This window comes from Dipodomys spectabilis, unplaced genomic scaffold (genome assembly GCF_019054845.1).
Source record: "Dipodomys spectabilis isolate Male_0828 unplaced genomic scaffold, ASM1905484v1 ptg000197l, whole genome shotgun sequence".
Lineage (NCBI taxonomy): Eukaryota > Metazoa > Chordata > Mammalia > Rodentia > Heteromyidae > Dipodomys > Dipodomys spectabilis.
In genome coordinates this window covers 393,790-414,418 of record NW_024870874.1, presented here as the reverse complement: position 1 = coordinate 414,418, position 20,629 = coordinate 393,790, and positions in this window count along the sequence as shown.

Below are 20,629 nucleotides of genomic sequence, written 5' to 3'. Positions count from 1 at the left end.
GGCTCAAGTGGTAGAGTGCTAGCCTTGAGCTGAAGAGCTGAGGGACAGCACCCAGGCCCAGAGTTCAGGCCCACAACAAGATCCCCCCCCCCAAAAAAAAAGAGTGTTATGGACTTTCCGAACCACAATTCTCAGATCTCAGCCTCCTGAGTAACTAGGATTACAGGCGTGTGCCACCAGTGCCCAGCACTGTACAGCATCTTTACAATAAAATACAAGTTTTAAAAAAATCATATACTTCTTTCTATAAACTGCCCCTCTACAAGTAACAAAAACAGAAAATGGAAATACCTCATTTTCTTGTGTTCCTTATTTGGTTTCATGGCACTACAACAATCCAGTCTCTAAAACTGCAAACATCTTACTTCTCTGCCTTTCTGAAGGTTTTCCAGATCTTGGAGCTTAGACTTCAGAGGTGCTATCTATCTGTAGGAAACTCAGACATCTAGAGTTTAAGAATCACGCTGGCTTGCCCTACAAATCATCTGGAGGACTGATTCTACTCTAGATAGTTGAACCCCCACATCCAGAGAGAGATCTATTTCACTAAGCCCTGAAAATGTGTATATCTAAATTTTTCTTTGTAATTGTTCTGTTCTGGGAACCACATTCTGAGAATCAGTGGCCTGTAGCAAGTCATAGGTTGCAGCATCCCAATTACAGAGCAGGTGAGCTGGGAACAGCAGCTCTGCACCAGAGCCAACTACTGCAGAATCAAAACAAAGGAGGCAGTCATTTGGGGGATGAAAAGGAAGGCTCTGAGAAACCTGCCGTAAATGGGATAAGGTGCCTTCTACTGTTCTAGCTCTCCCATAATTCATAAATTCGACACGTTCTATTTATGGATAGAAACTATAATTTTGGACTGTAGATTGTTTTATTTGAAAAACAACCAATCATTTAAAACTAAAGGAGTGGGAGGAAATAAGATACATTAGGGAGTAATGTAAATAGTTGACATTTTCCCTAAAAGAGATGTAAATAAACTATCAAATGGATGGGGAAGGGAGCTCTTAACCAAATAGACTCTATTAACCAAAACCTCCACCATGCAGTCACATTTATTTCCTGCTTGACAAATGTTGCATTAACCCTTCATCCCCCCTTTGAAGTCTTCCCCCTTGCTTTATCCATCCTGTAAACTGGAATCTATCTGGCAGCATCAGAGTCCATACTTCTCAAAAATCCTTGTAAACATAATGAAATGTCTAGTCTGCCTTCATATTGCTGGACAAGGCAGGCATAAAAAGTACAAAGAAAGAGGAGGGGAAAGCTGAGGCTGGCAGCTTCTGCGGTTTCTATCTCTCCTGTTCTTCAGGACCACACTTTGCTCCAGGACTGTATAGAGCCCATAAACTTTGGACTCCACCTTCCTAGGAAGTGGGCATCACCACTGTTTCCCTGCATTGGAACTAATCTGAGTATACAAGATGGAGAAAAGCCAGTGACCTAAGAGTCCTGTTTATTTCTCACTTCTTAAATGTTGTATTTCTTAAAATATTAAATATAAACATACTATTAAAGTCTGTTTCTTACATAATAGAATAAATGTTTTTTCAATGAGTTTTCCCCATTATAATCATGATTCAGAGTTCTGGAATAGGGATCACCAAGTATTCAGGACCCTATTTTCCTCCCCTGGGATATGAGTAGAGGACTTGCAGGTGTCTTTCTAACAGAAAGTTATCGGTTCCTTTTGCAGCCATTGCCTTCCTGATGTAAGTTCTCCCAGCACTTCCTTGTCTGTTTTTGGTGAGGAAGTGGCTGTCAAATGGATCTGTCTTGTAGTTCTTGAATTTGGTCTTGATGTCTTCTGCCATGTTGTTCACTCCTAGAGTAGGTATTGGCCAAGCTTCAGAGTGGAGAGACTTTAATATGCCCCTAAAGAAGCACTCAGATAAATGTGATCCTTAGTATAGGCTTTATTTTTTTTTGTCGGCCGTGGGGCTTGAACTCTGGGCCTGGGCGCTGTCCCTCAGCTCTTCAAGCTCAAGGCGAGCGCTCTACCACTTGAGCTACAGCGCCACTTCCGATTTTCTGGTGGTTTATTGGAGATAGGAGTCTCATAGTCTCTCCTGCCCGGGCTGGCTTTGAACCGCGATCCTCAGATCTCAGCCTCCTGAGTAGCTAGGATTACAGGCGTGAGCCACCAACGCCCAGCTAGTATAGGCTTTTTATGTGGTAGAATCTCAAGGCTGTTGGTAGTAGGATCTAATATAAGAAAGGTCTAAAGTCAATAAATAGTAATGTAAGTCTGAACTAAAGAATGATGCAAATTAGTTCTCAGCTGCATCCTGAAACTTTAAACAGAAGCCAGAAACAATTTCTCTGCCCAGCAAAGCCATCTGTTCTTCAGGGAGCATCACCAGGCAACCATTTCTGTGGGTCAGTCTCACTAAGGAGGCCCCACATGGGAGCCAAGTTCCCTGCTAGGCCTCTAATTGTGCAATTGTCCCAACTCTCAAGACAGCCTTGTGAGATGATTGTATTGCTATTCAACAGGTGAAGGATTTGAGGCTCTTGGTGGAAAGTTTCCTGTGGAAAGGTCACAGTCTGAGTGTTTCTAATGCCTGCAATAAAAGAACAAGCAGCAAGTATTTACTTAGGACTTTCTCTTGCTAGACATTGGGCTAATCACTGGATTAAGTCACAAGTCTCCACGAATAACTAGGAATTGGTGGAAGAGGAAACTGCCATGTTGAGAGAAGGGGATGTTTTTGGCTTTGCTTTTTATTTTTGTGATACATCTCTTAGGAAAAGTAGGATTTCTAACTTTAGCAATTTTAAGTGGGAAAATTGAAATTACCTTCCTTTTTTTTCTATGTTCCAAAGAAGTTGGGTATTTGATTTATAATGAGATAATTATAACTTAACTTATAATGGACTAATTATAATTGGCAGCATTGGCATGGTTAAAACATATATTGAAGCATCTGGAGTATGCATTGACATACCTGGAGTAGTTAATAGCAGCCACCTACAGGATTAAATGTCATGCTTTGTTTTTAAAATCTATATACTATAGGCTATTCCTTATTTGCAAGACAACCATAAATCCTTAAGCTCATTTCCTCTTCTTACATCCTCCATGAAGTCAGACATCCTGCTTTAATGGTAGCATTTTTACCTTTCACTTTCCATACTATTGCCTTATTTTTTTAAATAAAAGTTCCAATAGTTCATTCAAATATTTACTTGTTTGCAAGATATGCAGCTAATGATTCAATCAGCTCTCTTGCATACCGCAATCAGTCCTCTGTGTGTGTGTGTGTGTGTGTGTGTGTGTGTGTGTGTGTGTGTGTGTGTGTGTGTGTGTAGGGGGTTTTCAACACAGGGCCTCATATTAGCTAGACTACCATTATACCACTACTGCCACACATCTGACTCTGCCTTTTTCTAGTTATTTTGAAGATGGTCTAGTGAACTTTTCTGGGCTGGTCACAAACTAAGATACTTCAGATCTCAGCCTCTTAAGGAGATAGGGATTATGGACACGATCCACCAGCACCCAACTACTAGCATTCTTTTTCCTATTGACTTCCTAATTTTATCAGAAATCCCATTCTATCAAACACAGAACTAATTTAAAGGACCACTCTGACGGTTCTGTTCCCCTGGAACCACTTCTGATATCAATCTCAGTCAGAGTTTATCTGGGAAAACATCACTATGAGTTTTATGACATATGGGTCTTATTGTAGGGTTTAGGACTTACCCAACTGTGTGAAGTGATCAAGTCCATGGAAGGCTGTTGTCTGTATGTTTAATGGTAAACCTAAAGATACTGAAGTTAGTAGGTCCAGTGTATGGGAAGGAAAGCCAGATATGAAACAGGGAACTGGATCTGTTCCTGTTCTTCTGTGCCATGAGGATGCAGGTGATCTCAGAGTCATACACCAACAGGTCTAGAACATGCAGAGAATGGAAGAAGAGGCATAGAGGGAGCTGGAGAGGCTTCAGGCCATTTCCACTCCACTCCAACCAGATGAACGAACAAACTAGAAAGAAGCAGCAAGGCGCCATGCACTGCCCTGATAGACCTTTGTGGAGAAAGCTGAACTTGCAAGTTGAAAATCTCATGCAGATTTCTCTCATGTCCAATTCTAACCCACAAAAGTACAGAGAACTGAGCTCTGGGGAATATAATTCCAGTGTAATTCAGTCAATCCAGGAGAAATAAGAAATATTGGGTATGAAATTGATTTTGAAGTCAAACTAACAGCATCTGCAGATGGGTTAGATTTAGTAGGTAGGAAAAGTAGATTACTTCCACATTTTTTTGTTTGAACTTTTTTTTCAATTCTAACTTTGGATTCAGTTTTTTGGAGTGAACAGACTTCACTGTTGACAGGATTCTTTCTGGGTTGCAAAAATTACCTCCTTCAAAAGTCTTCTCTGTACCTGGTGCTCCATCACCAAGGTGGCATACAGATCTTTGTGAAGACCCTGACTAGCAAGACCATCACCCTGGAGATGGAGCCCAGTGACACCATCTAGAATGTCAAGGCCAAGATCCAGGGCAAGGAGGGTATCCCCCCTGACCAGCAGAGGCTGATGTTTACAGACAAGCTGCTGGAAGGTAGCTGCACCCTGTGCAACTACAATATCCACAATCTACTATGCACCCAGTCCTGAGGGGAGGTTTTTAAGTTTCCATGTTTAAGCTACTGACAAGTTTTATTGCACTTTTGTTTCAATAAAGTTCTGGCATTCCTGAAAAAAAATCACCTCCTTCCATGTTTGTAAAATCCTGTACTTCCCTATTCAATCCTTACTGTCACAATCAGAAAATGAGAGGTTACTTTTACTGTATTAGGAGTGGAAACCTTAGTAGCAGTTATTAACTACTCCAGGTATGCTTCAATTTTTTTACTCATGCCAATGCAGTTAATTATGTTTTTTGCTTTTAATCTGGGATGGCTTTTCTCTCTTACAGTTACATAATTATTTTGATAATTAACCTTTGGAGCTCTAGGAGTGCCCACACACATGCATCACTCCTCAGGGTATTTGTAACTCCCTTACTAATGAAAGATTATTACTTAGTCCCTGTCTTTAGGAATTGGGACTATTGCCTGCTTGTTGAAATCTTACCTGGAGTGACTGTCAGCTTATCATCCTTTCCTTGGTCCCTTCTTACCTGTTCAGCTTCTTTTGCCAGTCCCTCTTTTGCCTGTCCTTCTTCCCGTGGTTTTCCTGGTATTGTATCCCTGGTATTGTATCCCTGATCTCTCCTTTATTTTTTCTCTTTTACTCTTTAGCAGTGATAACACTATTTTCAAGGGGTGGTACCCACACCCCTTGTAATTTATAAAATAATAGCACCTGTAATTTGCTGATCTACTACCACAGGCCATGTACTTTGCTAACATATATAATCTAAAAAAACCCTCCAGAATATTTTCAAAATAAGTCTTGATGTGGTATTAACTATTCCAGTTTTCAAATGAGGAAACTGTTTATAAGATTTGGGATTTTTAGGTAACAATGCTTGATAGGAAATGTACTCATTACCTTGCTCATGTAACTGTAACCCCTCTGAACAGTATTTTTACAATAAAATCTATTTTAAAAAGATTTTTTATTTTTCTGAAGCTAGTTAGTAAGTGGATTTTAACTAAAAAGGATCTAAATTGTTAGCTAGTGTTAACCAGCTGAAATTTCTCATTCATCAGACTTGAATACCCATGGCCATGTCAGTATATACATAGATTTTCTTCAATCTTTTCTAGTATAATACATAAAAAATCCTTACTACGATTTCATCATTCCCAACTCCAAGCCCCATCCAAAATATACAAAACATACCTCCTTTGATATTTATTCTTTTCAACAATGTATTCATCATTCATTAAAAGTTTCCAAATCTATAAACACCTCCGACCACTCCATTTCCTATAAATTCTTCATATCTGCCTGGTTACCAAGTCTTCCAGAACTGAGGGCAGAGATAGCTCTACACCACTGTGGCTCCTGGCACCAATTCCCATCTTCTCTCTGATCTCCTGCCACTATTCTTTCCATATCACAACTGGATTCCTACACTGCTACCAAAATCATCTTCTGAAAAAGATCATCAATCTGATCCTGCCAGCTTGCTTTAAAAACCTCTCTTGACTCCATGTTTTCTGGAGCATAAATTTCAATTTCTTTGATATGGCACCAAAGGCTCTTCACAATTAGCTTAGTCTGTCTTTCAGCCAGTTTTTACACATATATAAGGGATTATTTTTCTATGCCTATAGATGCTACTGAATGTGGAAAATACAAACATTTCAAATCTTGACTGAAATCATATTTTCCTTTTAATCACAGAGTGTCTCAGTCCCCAGTTCCTGCGTTATCCTACTTTACATCACTGTGACAGAATACCTGGGAAAATAACCTTAAGGGAAGAAGGATTTCTTTTGACTCAGTTTCAGAGGTTATGGCTAGCTCTTTGCTGACCCTGAGTCTGTAGGAAGGCAGACCATCTTGGCAATATGGCATGGTGGTGTAGAGCTATTCACCTCTTGGCAACCAGAAAACAGAGAGGGACAGGGACCAGACCAAGAACAGGAAACATCTTTGTAGGGTATGCCTCAGTGACCCACTTCCCTCATGATACCCCATCTCTTACTTTATATCACCTCCAAATAATGCCATTATATCATGAATCCACTTAGTTCAGAAGTATAGGTATCAGAGCCCAAAGCCCATCAGCTGGCAATAATACCCCCAGTATATAAACCTGTGGGAGACATTTCATATTTGAGCCATGCGAGCTACTAAAAAAGTACAAATAGCACGTGGAGTTACAATTTTATAGTTGGCAGGAAAGGAACGGTTATAATGTAAGTACTGGAGACCAACAAGGCAAAATTTTTATGAATTATTTCTTCTTTCAGTTCAGTGGTTTAAAATATAGTTCTTAGCCATGTTAGAAGGCACACATTCTAAATTCAAGATTATGCCTGGGCTGACGAATTTGGTTAAATCTGTAATTTGAGGGAGAAAGGACAGAAGGTTGTATGGTAAGGATGACAGATGGATATAATCCCCAAGATCTTTGTAAAGAGAAAAAAAACTTTTATTCTTCATTCCTAATAAATTCAATGAAATATTTTTAAAGACTTTTAATGGGCTACTTCAAAAGGTAAGATAATAACTATTTTTTTCCCCATCCTAAAGAAGCCCTAATTCTTCAGACAAAATCAGCAGACATTCTCTGGCCAATTATCCTCAAGAGACGCAGGATGTGGAGGTTAGGGAAGGTGGGCTGCAGGTTTAAGCATTGAGGGATCAGATCCTAGATGTGTTCTTGGTAACTATCTTTAAGCAAATCAAAGCATGTGTGCACATGTATGTGTATGTGCTCTTCAAATAGAAACAAAATATACTTTGCAACATTATTGTGGGGTTTACAAGAGGTCAGGTTGATTAGCAAGGAATTTGTGGAGGTTAATTTATTTCATTATAGTGCCATGCATAATGCAGCTCTGCTTTAGTCCACTCCAGTTACAGATTCAGAAACTCTGAAAAGTCTTATAGGTAACTTGTAATTACAATAAAAAAAAATAGTTATATGGTCAGGAATTTACCTCATACTCCTTTTCGCTTCCAAAATTGATTTCACTACTAATGATGAAGACATAAGTTCAGGTCATACTGAGATAGAAACTGGCTTGGATGAAGCAAATATCCAAGTGCTTACTCAATGTCAGAGTTGAGCAGAGAGCTTATGGATAAAGCAAATCCTTTACATGAAGTGATCACAGCCTGGTTGGAGTCAGACTAAACCCAGGTCTGTTGGATGGGTTAGGCTAGAATAGCTGTAAGCAAAATGCCAAGGCCTTTGTACCCAAAGGGTTGCATTCTGTCTAGGGACAAAATTGATGGCTTCTGATATCTGCCACTGTATATAGAGGACTATCTACTAGCTCACTACGTATAAATTCAACACCAATCTGTGAAGCAACAGATCTGTATCAGGGACTATATCCTTTAGATTTGAGCATAGAAGAAGAAATAGCACAATAAGTAATTCATGCAGAAAAAGCAGAAGAACAATACAACTCAAGACAATCATTTTCTCTAAGGAGATATAAACAAAAGCAGAAACAACATTATTTATGGTGCAGCAAACCAGGTAGTTTCTGAATAGCTGGGATAGACTCACTGTTCTCTGTAGAAAGTATCTGGTATCCAGTCATATCTGTTACTCAGTCACATATTCTTGGGTAGCCAGTTATGTAAGATATGACTTACCCTTCCTCTCCCTGATCCTATTATGGCCTTTCTTCCACTCCACAGTGCCCTTTCCTCATTCCCACATCCGTCCAGTAGCAGCAAAGGTTCTACCCTTTTGAAATCCTGCTGGGATCTTGCAAAATAGGATAAAACTGCAAGTTTGCATGACCTATTCAGATATGAATATGGTAGGGGGAAGGGAATAGAGAAAAAAAAATGAGAACAGCTGAGAGCTACTCTGCATCATCTCCTCTATTTGATTTTCAGTTATTTGTACTCAGAGCGGATTGGACTGTATAAGGAAGCTTTTAAAGATACAATCATCTCAGCAACACGGAGACCCACAGATGTGAAACAATTGGTTGGAGAATAAGTCTGGCAGTATCTTACAAAACCTCACATGTGTTTTTATGGGCCAACTGAGCTGAGATCCACAGGGTATGAATAACCCATTATCTATCTCTCTTTAATATTCAATATTGTTATGTGTTGTTAGTTCATTGCAGCTATTAGTTAAAGGTCCCAGAATCCTAAGCTCCCTCCTCTTTCGAACCTTTTCATCTTTAACCATTTACTGTTTTCTCCACCACTACTTTTTTGTCTAACTCTCTGTATTCTCTATTAACTTGCCGATGGTTATACTCTTTCCTTTTTTTCAGTTTAACTCCTCTTCCTGTTCTCCCAAAGTCTGTATTTTTCTTGCTCTTTCATCTTTCCACAGATGTGCAACAATCTCTAGCTTTGGACCATCTGTCTTCTTTCATTTCTGCCTTTGTCATGTTTTTGGAGGAAATCCCTTCCCTGAGGTAGTTATTTATTTGATTTTTATCTCTGTCAGCCTTGATCATTTGTTTTGACTATCCTCATAGGTTGTCAAGCAACATTTTGTTTTTCATGTGTGTAAATGTGGTAAGGTAGCCTAAGGATCCTACCTTAGTTGGAAGGCTTAAACATATTTGAGAGCATAGTACTTTTACTAATAGTAATAGGTAAATACAAATATGCATCACAAGAACTCACAAAACAATTTAATTTCACAACATCATTATGTTGCAATATGTTTAGAAAAAAATTAGTCTCAGAGAAACAACTTGTGCAATATCACACACTTGCCAATGCTTAGGATTAGAACCCAAAACCATCTGAATCCATTCTACTCTCTCTAACCACCCTACTTGGAGTCTATAACAGAAGAGGGCCCAGTATGCAAGATGAGGTACCAGTGATGCTATTTGAAAAATCAGTTATCAGGTAGAAAACTGTTCTAGCTTTTCTAGCCTGTACTATAAATATGGTTATATTACAATTAAAGTGACTTTGTTTCCCTATTGAAGCCTACCAAAGGAATTAATGAAAATAAGGAATTTGTTGAGAATAATACATAACATTTTACCTCATTTTTACAAGCCCAGGACAAATCTATCACCTACCTTCCTCCACACTATATGTATACATATTTACTTTAGTATACAATCAAACTTATGTTTTAATTCAGGCCTGTGTTTGCTCTCAAAGCCTGTATGCTTGGAATGACCCTGATTTAAAAAGTTACTAAGAATGATGAAACTGTTGAAATGGAAAAAAGAGGGGAGGAGTGTTGAGGAAAATTTGAACTTGATCAAGATACACTGTATGAAGAAAAGATACCTAGAATGAATAATTGCCAAAAGTTGGAAGAGGACTTTAAAATGCATTAAGTTATTAAAGGACATTATGTTAAATGATATAAAACAGTTACTGAAGAACAAATACTTCATGCTTTTATATATCTGCCTTACCTAAAGTAGTTAAACTCACAGAAGCGAAGAACAGAATGGTAGTTGTCTGGGGCTGGGGAGAAGAGGACATGAAGAATTGATAATCAATGGCTGTAACATTCCAGTTATATAAGATGAATAAAGTCTAGAAATTTGCTGTTCAGCACTGTCTCTATAGGAAATATTGGATTGAAAATTGAATTGTAAGTTTCATATTAATGTTCTTGCCCCAATAATAGTGATATCATACCATAGTTAGCTAATAAGTTTTAAAGTTTGAGAATTCCTTTTAGTAAAATCCAAAAACTACCCTCCACATGAAAATAACTGTGCTTTTTTTTGGATATTCCAATGGTTTTTAAATACTTGAATAAAATCATCTTGGACTCAAGAAATGAGTTTTCATTTTCTTTATCACATATGGCATGTAAACCTGAGAGGGAAGACAGACCAACGGTTAAGGGTGCTAGGAGGACGATACCAAGATTAGAATGTATCCTCTAGAAATATATAGTCACAGAGGTTTTGGAGCAAAGTGATGTGATTAGGTTGTTTGAATTTTCTGAAAGATAATTTGGGCAATGGTGCGGAGAGACAAGTAGCATATGGGAAGTACAATGAGAGAAGTAGCAGGTCACGTAGGAGGTTGAGTATGCTGCCAGCCACAGTGCTATAGAAATACCTCTAACTCCACCTGGATAAGCAGTATTCAGAGAGGGCATGACCAAGGATATTTCTAGGCTTGGGAAATATGTTGGAAGATGAGGCCATGAGTGGAATTAAGAATATCAGAGAGAGATCAAAGTGTTATTGATTGATTTGTTGGGTGGGGAGTGAATTGGAGTAAGAAAATATTTAGATAATATTAAGTTGTGTTGTATATATACAAATATATATGTATCTCATTTAATACATAAAGATCAAAGCCCAATAAACTCTCTCTCTCTCTCTCTCTCTCTCTCTCTCTTTCTCCTCCCCCCCCCCCCATGATGTAGCATGAGTAAAATCTTGAGGTTGTAACTGGCAAGAAGCCATTTACTCCTAATTACATAAGCAGAGACTAAGAGGACAGTTTAGTTTATTTTGTTCTTTTTTTTTTGGTCGTGGGGCCTGAACTCTGGGCCTAGGCTCTTTTCCTCAGCTCTTCATCTCAAGGCTAGCGCTCTACCACTTGAGCCACAGTGCCAATTCTGGCTTTTTCTGCTTATGTGGTGCTGAGGAATCGAACCCATGGCCTCATGCATGCAAGGCAAGCACTCTATCAGTAAGCCACCTTCCCAGCCCCTTTTGTTCTTTCTTGGGTGGTGCACAAATGTATTTCAAGTGTGTGTTGATTTTGATTTGTACTAGAAGACTTTAAATTTCTATAAATTTCTGTGTTTTATCAAGCCCAGCTGATAAAACTTAAAGTTCTATAGGAGAAGTGACTGTTTTGTTTTCAGTATTTTAGTTTGGATTCTTCTAGACAGAGAGACAAAGACAAGAATTTTAGCATAGACACTGCATTTTGAAATTTGAAGAAACACTATAAATTGGAGAAGTAAAATACAAGGGTAAAACAACTGATAAGAAGTAATTGTAAATGAGCTACCACAGTGGAAAACTAGGACTTTCTGGGAACTGAGTGAAAATGCAGAAGTCAAGCATTTGGGGCACCTATGTGTCATTTCCTGGAGTTTTTTGTTGAATTATTAAGGTGTTATTAATTCTTCTGCATTTTTTGCCTATCAGAAGTTTAGTTAGAAAGACTCATTGGATTCTAGTAAAGGTTCCTAGGTAATAAGAGATAGATACTGGTGATGGAAATCATGAGAAGCCACTAAAAGATCTGCAGGATAGTGGAGGAAGACTGTGTCCTCTACCTCAGTACTAGTGGAGAACTTTATATGTGTAAAGCAGCAGGAAGATAGTCATAGGCCTCAAAGAGATGGTCTATTAAAGTCAGCCAGAAACACAAAAACAATATAATCTTAATTAGGCAGGCAGGAAAAGTGTCACTATGGTCTAAATAATAGGGTTAATATTTTCACAGAAGCGGGAATAGTCATAACTACAGAATTGGAAACAGTTCAAAACTGGGAAAACTTAAATCTACACTGCTCTGGACCTTGAGTTCTTTTATTGGCTATATCAGCTATGGAAGCGCCCTTTAATATCTGTGTGGTAGAGCATTTTCCATTGCTGTAACAAATACTCGCGATAATAAGCTAAATGAGAAGAAAGTTTATTCTTACACAAGTTTAAGAGATTTTTCACATTGGTTTCATTGCTTTTGGGCCTCTGGTTGAGGAATGATATAGTTATCATGGTAGGAGTGCATGACAGAGCAAAGACATTCACTTAATGATGGGGAGGAGAGGGGTGGGGTAAAGGAGAGAGAGAGAGAGAGAGAGAGGAGTCCTAAAATCCCCCCCAATAACAGCATTTCCTGTCCCCCCCACCCCCATCCCCCACCCTTAAAACTCCTCTTAGGACTCAATTCAGTTTCACCACTCCATAATAGTGCCAAGCTGGAGACAAAGCCTTTAACTCAGGACCTTTGTACAACACATAATAGTATTTAATTTCTGGCTCCCAAACAGTTATGTCCATCTTATAATGAAAGTGTATTTAGCCCATCCCCAAGACTCCCAAAGCCTTCCACTGTCCAAACAAAACACTGTCTAGCTTCCTTAGCTTTCCTTTGAAATCTTGGAAGATTTAGTGACCCCTTAACTCTTGTAAATAATGTGTGTGCGTGCACACACACATGCACACATGCTAGTCCTGAGGCTTGAAAACAGGGCTTGGGCTCTGTCCCTGAGCTTTTGTGCTTGAGGATAGCTCTCTACCACTTGAGCCACAGCTCCACTTCCAGCTTTGGGAGCAATTAATTGGAAATAAGAGTTTCACAGATTGCTTGGGCTAGCTTCAGATCCTTAGATCTCAGCCTCCTGAGTAGCTATGATTATAGGCATGAGCCACTGGCTACAAATAATATTTGTGGACTATATTGTCTCTGCTGTAACCATTCAACTCTGCAGTTCTCACACAAGATGAGTGTGAATTTGTTCCAGAGAAACTGTATTTGTGGAAGCTGAAAGTTGAACTTCATGCAATTTCTCTTTATAATTAAATATGAATCCTCTTTTACTATTCTACCACTTAAAATGTAAAAGCAATTATTAATTTGTAAGTCTCCTAGACCATAATTTGCTGAACTCTGCTGAAGAAATGAAGGTACGTAAAAACCTTCATCTATGATAACTTGTCGCCCTTGGTCATTTACATATCCATATGATTCAATGATCTTGCTAGTGTTCAGTGAACACTGCTATTCACATACTGTGCATCATTGAATCTCAGACACATTGATGATGGCACTTTCCTAATCTGACCCAGAAGCTTTCTGTTGTTTCATACATTATTTACATAAGCTTTATGACTTTTTGTTAAACCTCCCTGTACCTACCTTTTTGGCAAACACTTACTTATTTTCTAACTCAATGGATTTGCCTATCCTAAATATTTCACACAAATAAACTCAGACACTATATAGAGTTTTTGTGATTCTTTTCTACTTAGTATAATGTTTTCAATGTTTATCTATGTTATAACATCATTCTGTACAGGAGTAATATCCCATTGTATGTACTGTATACTATATTTTGCTTATCCACTCATTAGTAGTTTGACATTTGGCTGTTTTCCTTGTTTCCTTATAAGCATTCATGTCCAAGTTTAGACATGTATTTTCAATTATTTTGGGTATACACATATAAGAATGGAATTGCTTGATAAGATAGTTATTGTTTAAATAAATTTTAGCCAAACTGCCTTAATCAATGCTAACTTAAAATCCACTGTGCCATGACTGCCACCTAGCTGACATAAATGTGAAACAGTTAATTGTAAGAAGTATTCTGATTTTGAAGATATTGTTTTAAAATGATGTCTTAATATTTATGTAAGATATAAGGGTATGACTTCAGTTGTACATTTACAATTGAAGGGGAAAACACAGTAATAAATCTTGTGACCATAGTATTCTGATCCACAAATCAGGTGATACTTTTACTGTAAATTCAAGATATATACATATACATACAAATGCAAATACCTATCTATAGATGCGTTTATTCATATATATCTGTATATGTGTGTGTACACACATATACACACTTATAAATGCACATATTCCAGTTTACAAATCAGAATGGGTCTGATTGGAAAGAAACCATTTTTAAATTAAAAGAAAAGCCAAGGCCAAAATTTAATACTGTGATAGTGTTTAAAAATGATATTACATTTCATGAGTTTGTGTTTGGAGAGACTGGCAATCAGTCAGGCTTAGACTTTTCTTCTATATCGGCGTGTGCTCTTTAAACTATACTTTGGTTTGTACTTCGGTAATGAGGAAACGACATTTAAACAGAAAAAAAAAAAATGGTGGCGCTAAGCTTCCACCTGTAATCTAGTTACTCAGAAGGCTGAGATGTGAGGATTACAGTTCAAAGCCAGCCCAGATCTTCCTGCCTGTGAGATTCTTATCTCCAATTAATTACCCCCGAAAAGTTGGAAGTGGAGCTGTGGCTCATGTTAGAGTGCTACCCTTCAGCACAAAAGTTCAGGGACAGTTGCCCAAGCCCTGAGTTCAAGCCCCAGGACCTACACACACATACACACACACACACACACACACACACACACACACACTGCTAGTAAAGGCAGATAATGACATAGCAATTTCCAGTTTGAGAATGTCAAATGAATGAGAAGGGTTTGTTTGCCACTGTCCTAAAGCTGAAAGATCCAAGATTAATGTGACAGCAGTTGTAGTACCTAATGAGGACTAACTTCTGCTTCCAAGACGGTGCCAGGTTGCTATGTCTTCATATGGGTGAAGAAGAGAAAGGCCAAAAGGGATGAATGCTGGCACATTTAACCCAAGAATACCTGAAGAAAGCCTGTATCCTCCAAGGCCTGTAGCAAGTACATACCCTGAGCATCAGTCAACAGCTGGACAAAGGATACTTCCCATGGATTGTCGCTGGGTTGAGTGAGTTGACATGAAGTCTGGAGAGCAACAGGTATATGATGCCAGTTTGTGGACTCTAACCCATTTTGTTGTAGTTACACCTGCTTGCCTTCTTAGGTTTCAAGTGTATATTCCCTTCTAAAAGTAAACAATGTACAACCCATAGACTCTTGAGTGCCTTTTTCATATTTTGTAAATAATACCATAGCCACTACAATGAAATCCACATTATAACATGTTTACAATTGATATGTTTTGATATGCTCCCTGTTCCATCTGGCCTGAGCAATTTTGAATGATTTGTATTCAGAACAGAGGTTGGTGTGGAATCATCAGGGGAGCTTTAAAAGATATGTCCCTGTACCACATTATGTTTTGGGTGCTGGTCAGTTATTTGTATAGCACAAGTGATCCCTGACATTACTTTTTAAAGGCATGTAAAAGTGCTACACATTCAGTAGAAATTATACTTTAAATTTTGATCTTTGGTCTATTTCTAGGCTTGAAATTTATGACGATATTCTCTCTTAACATGGTGTAGTAACAGTGAGGTTTAACATATGGTCACCCAAAAAATCACAACTGGTACTCTACAGTGCGCTGTATTGCTAAGCACTGAGTTCAGTAGGTATATTAAGTGCATTTTTGACTTACAATGATTTCAGCTTATTATAGATTTGTTGTGACATGACTTCAATTTAAATCCAGGAACACCCATATTTTCAAGAAGTACCACAGGAGATTCTAATATGCAGGCAAGGTGGACAACCCAGGAACAGATTCAATGTTGTGTAGCATTTGAAGTTAGAAGTCAGCTTTTCTGTTCTGAAGCCACAATACCTTTTCTTAGTTTTATACACTACACTGAGAAATAGAATTGCAGAAAGCTCTAGGTGGGGGAATGAGGTGTATGATTCCTCTCACTGATCTTGGAGGTAGATGACATTGCTTACAGTACCAAGGAGCAAGGCCTCTAGTCTGCCACTTTAGTATAAAGCCAAAGGGCAAGAGCACCATCGGGTCTGCTACAGGTAATCATATATGATATACTTTTCTGTGCAAGGCACACTGTTTAGCACCTTACTTTTCTGCACAAGGCACACCATTCAGCACCTATTATCTTCTATTTATCTCTAGTTTTCTCAATGGAGGCCAGAAAACCGATTTTCTTCTATTTTCAAGGGAAAGAAGCAAAACTCAATGAAAGTAAAGTAACTTTCTCAACATCACACAGTTGGCAGGTTATTCACCCTGAATCCTAGCTCTCATCTGTTATCTGATTCTAAAGCCAAACAGTTCTGCAAAGTTACCATGACATTCTGGGCTTCCCCAAACAGCTTTGGTTATTCCTCTTGTCTTGTGACTTTTAGTAACATTTCTTTTCATTCTCAACAGCCCAGGGTTATGCAATAAGTTATATGGTTATCTTCCCCATATTTTAATGAGAGTGATAAGAATAAAACAAAGTACCAACTATCTTACCAACCAGCCAAACAAACAAAATCAGGCATTAGTTCAAGGACAGAAGATGTCAGTGAGTCTAGGAGAAACAAGAAAGTGGGTGAGCTGTGTACCCTGTCAGATGGCAGGGATGTGACTGGCTGATAAGAAACTGTGGATTTAGAAAGAATGGAGGATTGTGGGTTTGTAGAAAGGCAAAGAGTAAACATGTAGGAAAAAGCAAAAGAAGACCTAGCTGTTTTGTCCACTTGGACTATTACTGTTTGGTATAGTTTGAGTGAGCCTCCTGGAAAACTCATGTTGAAAAGTAATCTCCATAGTGTAGTATTAACACGTAAAGCTTGAGGGAAAATAACTGGTTCAGGAGGACTCTACCCTTATGAAAAAGTTAATTAGTACCTTATAAAAGGGCTGTCGGCCATTTGAGGATACAGCTTTTGCTCTCTTTTTGTCCTTTGCCTTCTTCTATGTGAAGTTGCTAAAAAAAAAAAAAAAAATCTTACCAGATAACTGTAAGCAGCAGCAGACAACAGAGTCAGAGAAAATAGGACGATAAAAACAGAAGTCAGAGCAATATGAAGAAGAGGCCATGAGCCCAGGAATGCAGGCAATCCAAATGAAGCTGTGATTCTTAGAATGTTTGACCTAATAAAATTTTTTGTGTGTTTAAGCCATAGAGTTTAGGATAAATTGTTATAGTGACAATACAAAAATATATAATTGACCCTTAAATGGAAATATCAAAAGAAGTGTTACACCAAAGGTTATTTAAATATCTTGCTTCAAAACCACCACTTTGTTTATTTCACCAATTCTGGACCTGACTTCATAATCCTTGCCATCAATCTCCTCCCTTCTGCTTTGAAAAACTTAAGTCCAAATTCTGATTCCCAGGTATTTTCACCTTGCTCTCTATTCCTCTCTGTCCCCTCAGAACATAGCCAAAGCTCAGAGTAGATAGTAGTTTCCCTTACTGGCAACAATAAACTCAGCTGGAATGTCTGTTAAGAAACTTAATTTGACATGTATAAAACAGAGCAAATTATTTTTCATCTAGACCTACTCCTCTCCCTTTTCATACTTATTTGTAATATCACTACCCTTTGAATTTAGGAACCAAGTATTGGTCTGAGAAGAATCAGGTGAGAAAACAAGCAACCATGGAAAAGTTTAAGAAACACAGATGAAAGATAAAAGTAGCCAAATATAGTCATGTACACTCAATATACCACCCCTAGTTATTGAGGAGGTAGAGACAGGAGGATCTAGAGCTCAAGGTCAGCATAGGTAAACTTAGCATAATCTATTTCAAAAAATAAAATAAAATAAAAGGGCTAAGGTTGTAGCTCGAGTGGTAGAGCATTTGCCTTGCATACATGAGGATCTGGGCTCAGTTTCCAGTAAAAGAAAAAGTAAAAGAAAAGGCAAAGAGAGCCACAAGAGAAACCCTAGAGAGAAGTAAAATCGAAAGAACATGGGAATGACAAATTAAAAGAGATGCCATTGCCCCAGAGATGGGATAGAGGGCAGGGATCCAAACCTTCCTGGACAAGATAGCAGAGAAATTGTTGTGCTGGCAGAACTTGCCCAGATATCAGCCCTTTAGGGTACCATGGAAAGCTGTTCACAGGAATGTATGTATCTTACCAGAGAAGGCATTCTGCTATAAAGCCATCGAAGGAGATGACTGCTGGCAACCAGAAATGGAGGAAGCTTCCAGTGACACAGGCCTGGTGCTAGGCAAGATATGCGTTGGCGAACACACCAGAATCAGGAAGTCCTCTACTGACGAAGCTCAGTATTGTGCCAACCAGCAAAAGAAACAATGAAAGGACTCAGGTTTTGTGTGAATTTGGAGCTGAGAGACTATAGACTGTTAACAGGCACAGAAGGAGATCATCTCAAGCTTCTTTTCATCCCCTGATCCAGTTGGTATTACATCTTACAGTGCTTTCCCTGGAAATTTCTAGGCATTCATACAGTTACCTCATAATCTGCCTCTTTGCTTGACTTCTGCCTCTCACCTCTTCACATTTCCAGATCTGCTTCCCACTATTCCCAGGGATGTGGTTTGCTTAAACTGAAATGCATCTAGTGATGGACTGGCCATGAGTTTATACATGATGTAAATGAAACCAAGAAAAATGCTTATTCAAATTGATTCAACCAACGAGAATGGCAATATGCTATATCTGGACATTTAAAATTCTATTCTTGAATTTTTCCTCCTGTTTTTTTAAACTGTTGCATTGCATTTTGGAAGCAATCAGCATGTCATGAAAGACACTAGATAGGGCAAAGAAAAGATCAGAAGTTCTACTTTTTCAGTTCTGCATTTCAAATACTGAAAAAGAATCCCTTTTGAATACTGGCTTGAAGGAATGGATATTATTGGCTAATAAACAATGAAGTAATTATTGTATACAATGACCTGAATAGTTCTTATATCTGGGAAGAGCAGCAGGATGCACAATGAGCGTGTTTTTATTTCTTCTTTAAAACTGGAAGAAAAACAGAACTTTCAGGTAAAGAAAATATTCAATATATAATACTAACCTATTTGTATATCAACAAGATAGTGAGATTAATTTTAGTATTTTTATAAAAGAAGGCAGCTATGAAGATAAAACTAGGACCTTGAAAATCATGTTGCAACACTGTGTTAGGATGATGAAGGAGGTGAGAATTTAGTTCAGTGTTTTGTTTTCTAGCCTAATGGCCATGGATTCACAAGTTATTGTAAAACTTGACCAATTAAAATGCTCTTATATCACTTGTAGACTGACTTATGAGCTCTGAAAACCAATTGTTTAGTGTATCTTTCAGTGATGGCTAAAATTTTAAGGTCTTTCTAAAGTCATCTTTCATGTATATTCTCATCAATGATTACCAAGACAACAGTTTTTGTGATGGATGTTTGGAAGGGTGCATACAACTTTCAAGCTAAAAAAGTGATTCACAAAGTGAGATTAGTAGGATTATATAGAAACTATGTCAACATTAATTTGTTTTATTATTATTATTATTGTTTTTGGATCTGATCATGGGGCCTGAACTCTGGGCCTGGGCTCTGTGCCTCAGCTCTTCAGCTCAAGGCTAGCACTCTACCACTTGAGCCACAGCGCCACTTCCGGCTTTTTTCTTTTTGCTTATGTGGTACTGAGGAATCGAACCCAGGGCCTCAGGCATGCAAGGCAAGCGCTCTACCACTGAGCCACCTTCCCAGCCCCAATTTGTTTTATTATTATAACTAGTTTTCACTGGGTCCAGCCAGAATTTGTCATTAGGTCACGGGTATACATATTTTCTGTAGCAAACCTGAGGAGACTAGTCCCTGTTATTATCAGTAGATACCACTAGATGGTGACAAGTACTTAGTTCTTTTACTTTTTTTTTTCAATTGTGAAAATACCGTACAGAGGGGTTACAATTACATGAGTAAGGTAATGAGTACATTTCTTAACAAGCATTGTTGCCTCCTCCTTTGTTTCCCCTACCATCCCTTCCCATCTCCTCCCCCACCCCGTTCTCCATACCGCCTCCCCTGAGCCAAAGATTTTATTCTGAATCTTCTACATCTGTCAGTGCACTGGTGACAGCGGAGCTGCATGCTCACAACACAGAGGAGCTAGTCATGCCAAGATAAGAGGGTAGAGTAGGCCTGTGGAAGAAAAAGCAAGAGCAAAGTTTGTGGCACAATTAACCATAGGGACTATGGCAAGAAAAGCAGTTAATGTATGAAGAGAGTAGATTAGTGTATTTTATGAATAATCAGCAAGGAATTGGAATGAGATGAAGTGTAAGGGAAGAAGGTAGATAGCTATCACTTACACAAGGCTTGGAGGGTTTCAATCTTGTTCTGAGTATGAATAAAATTTCTTAAAGTCAGGTGCTAGGGTTCAGGTCTGTAATCCCAGTATTTAAGAGGTAGACACAGGAAGATCTCAAGTAAATCCAACTAAGGCTACATAGCAAGACCCTCACTCAAAAAAATGAATAATAAAAAAATGTCCTCGCATTCAGGAAAATGAAAAAAAAATTCAAGAATGTATGAAGGCAACATTCTGGAGGTGGTGGTAGGTAGACACTAGTTAATCCAGCAAAGACTATCATTTAGATAGTGTTAAGAGCAAAGACTGTGTTAGGAGAATGAAATTGACAATGA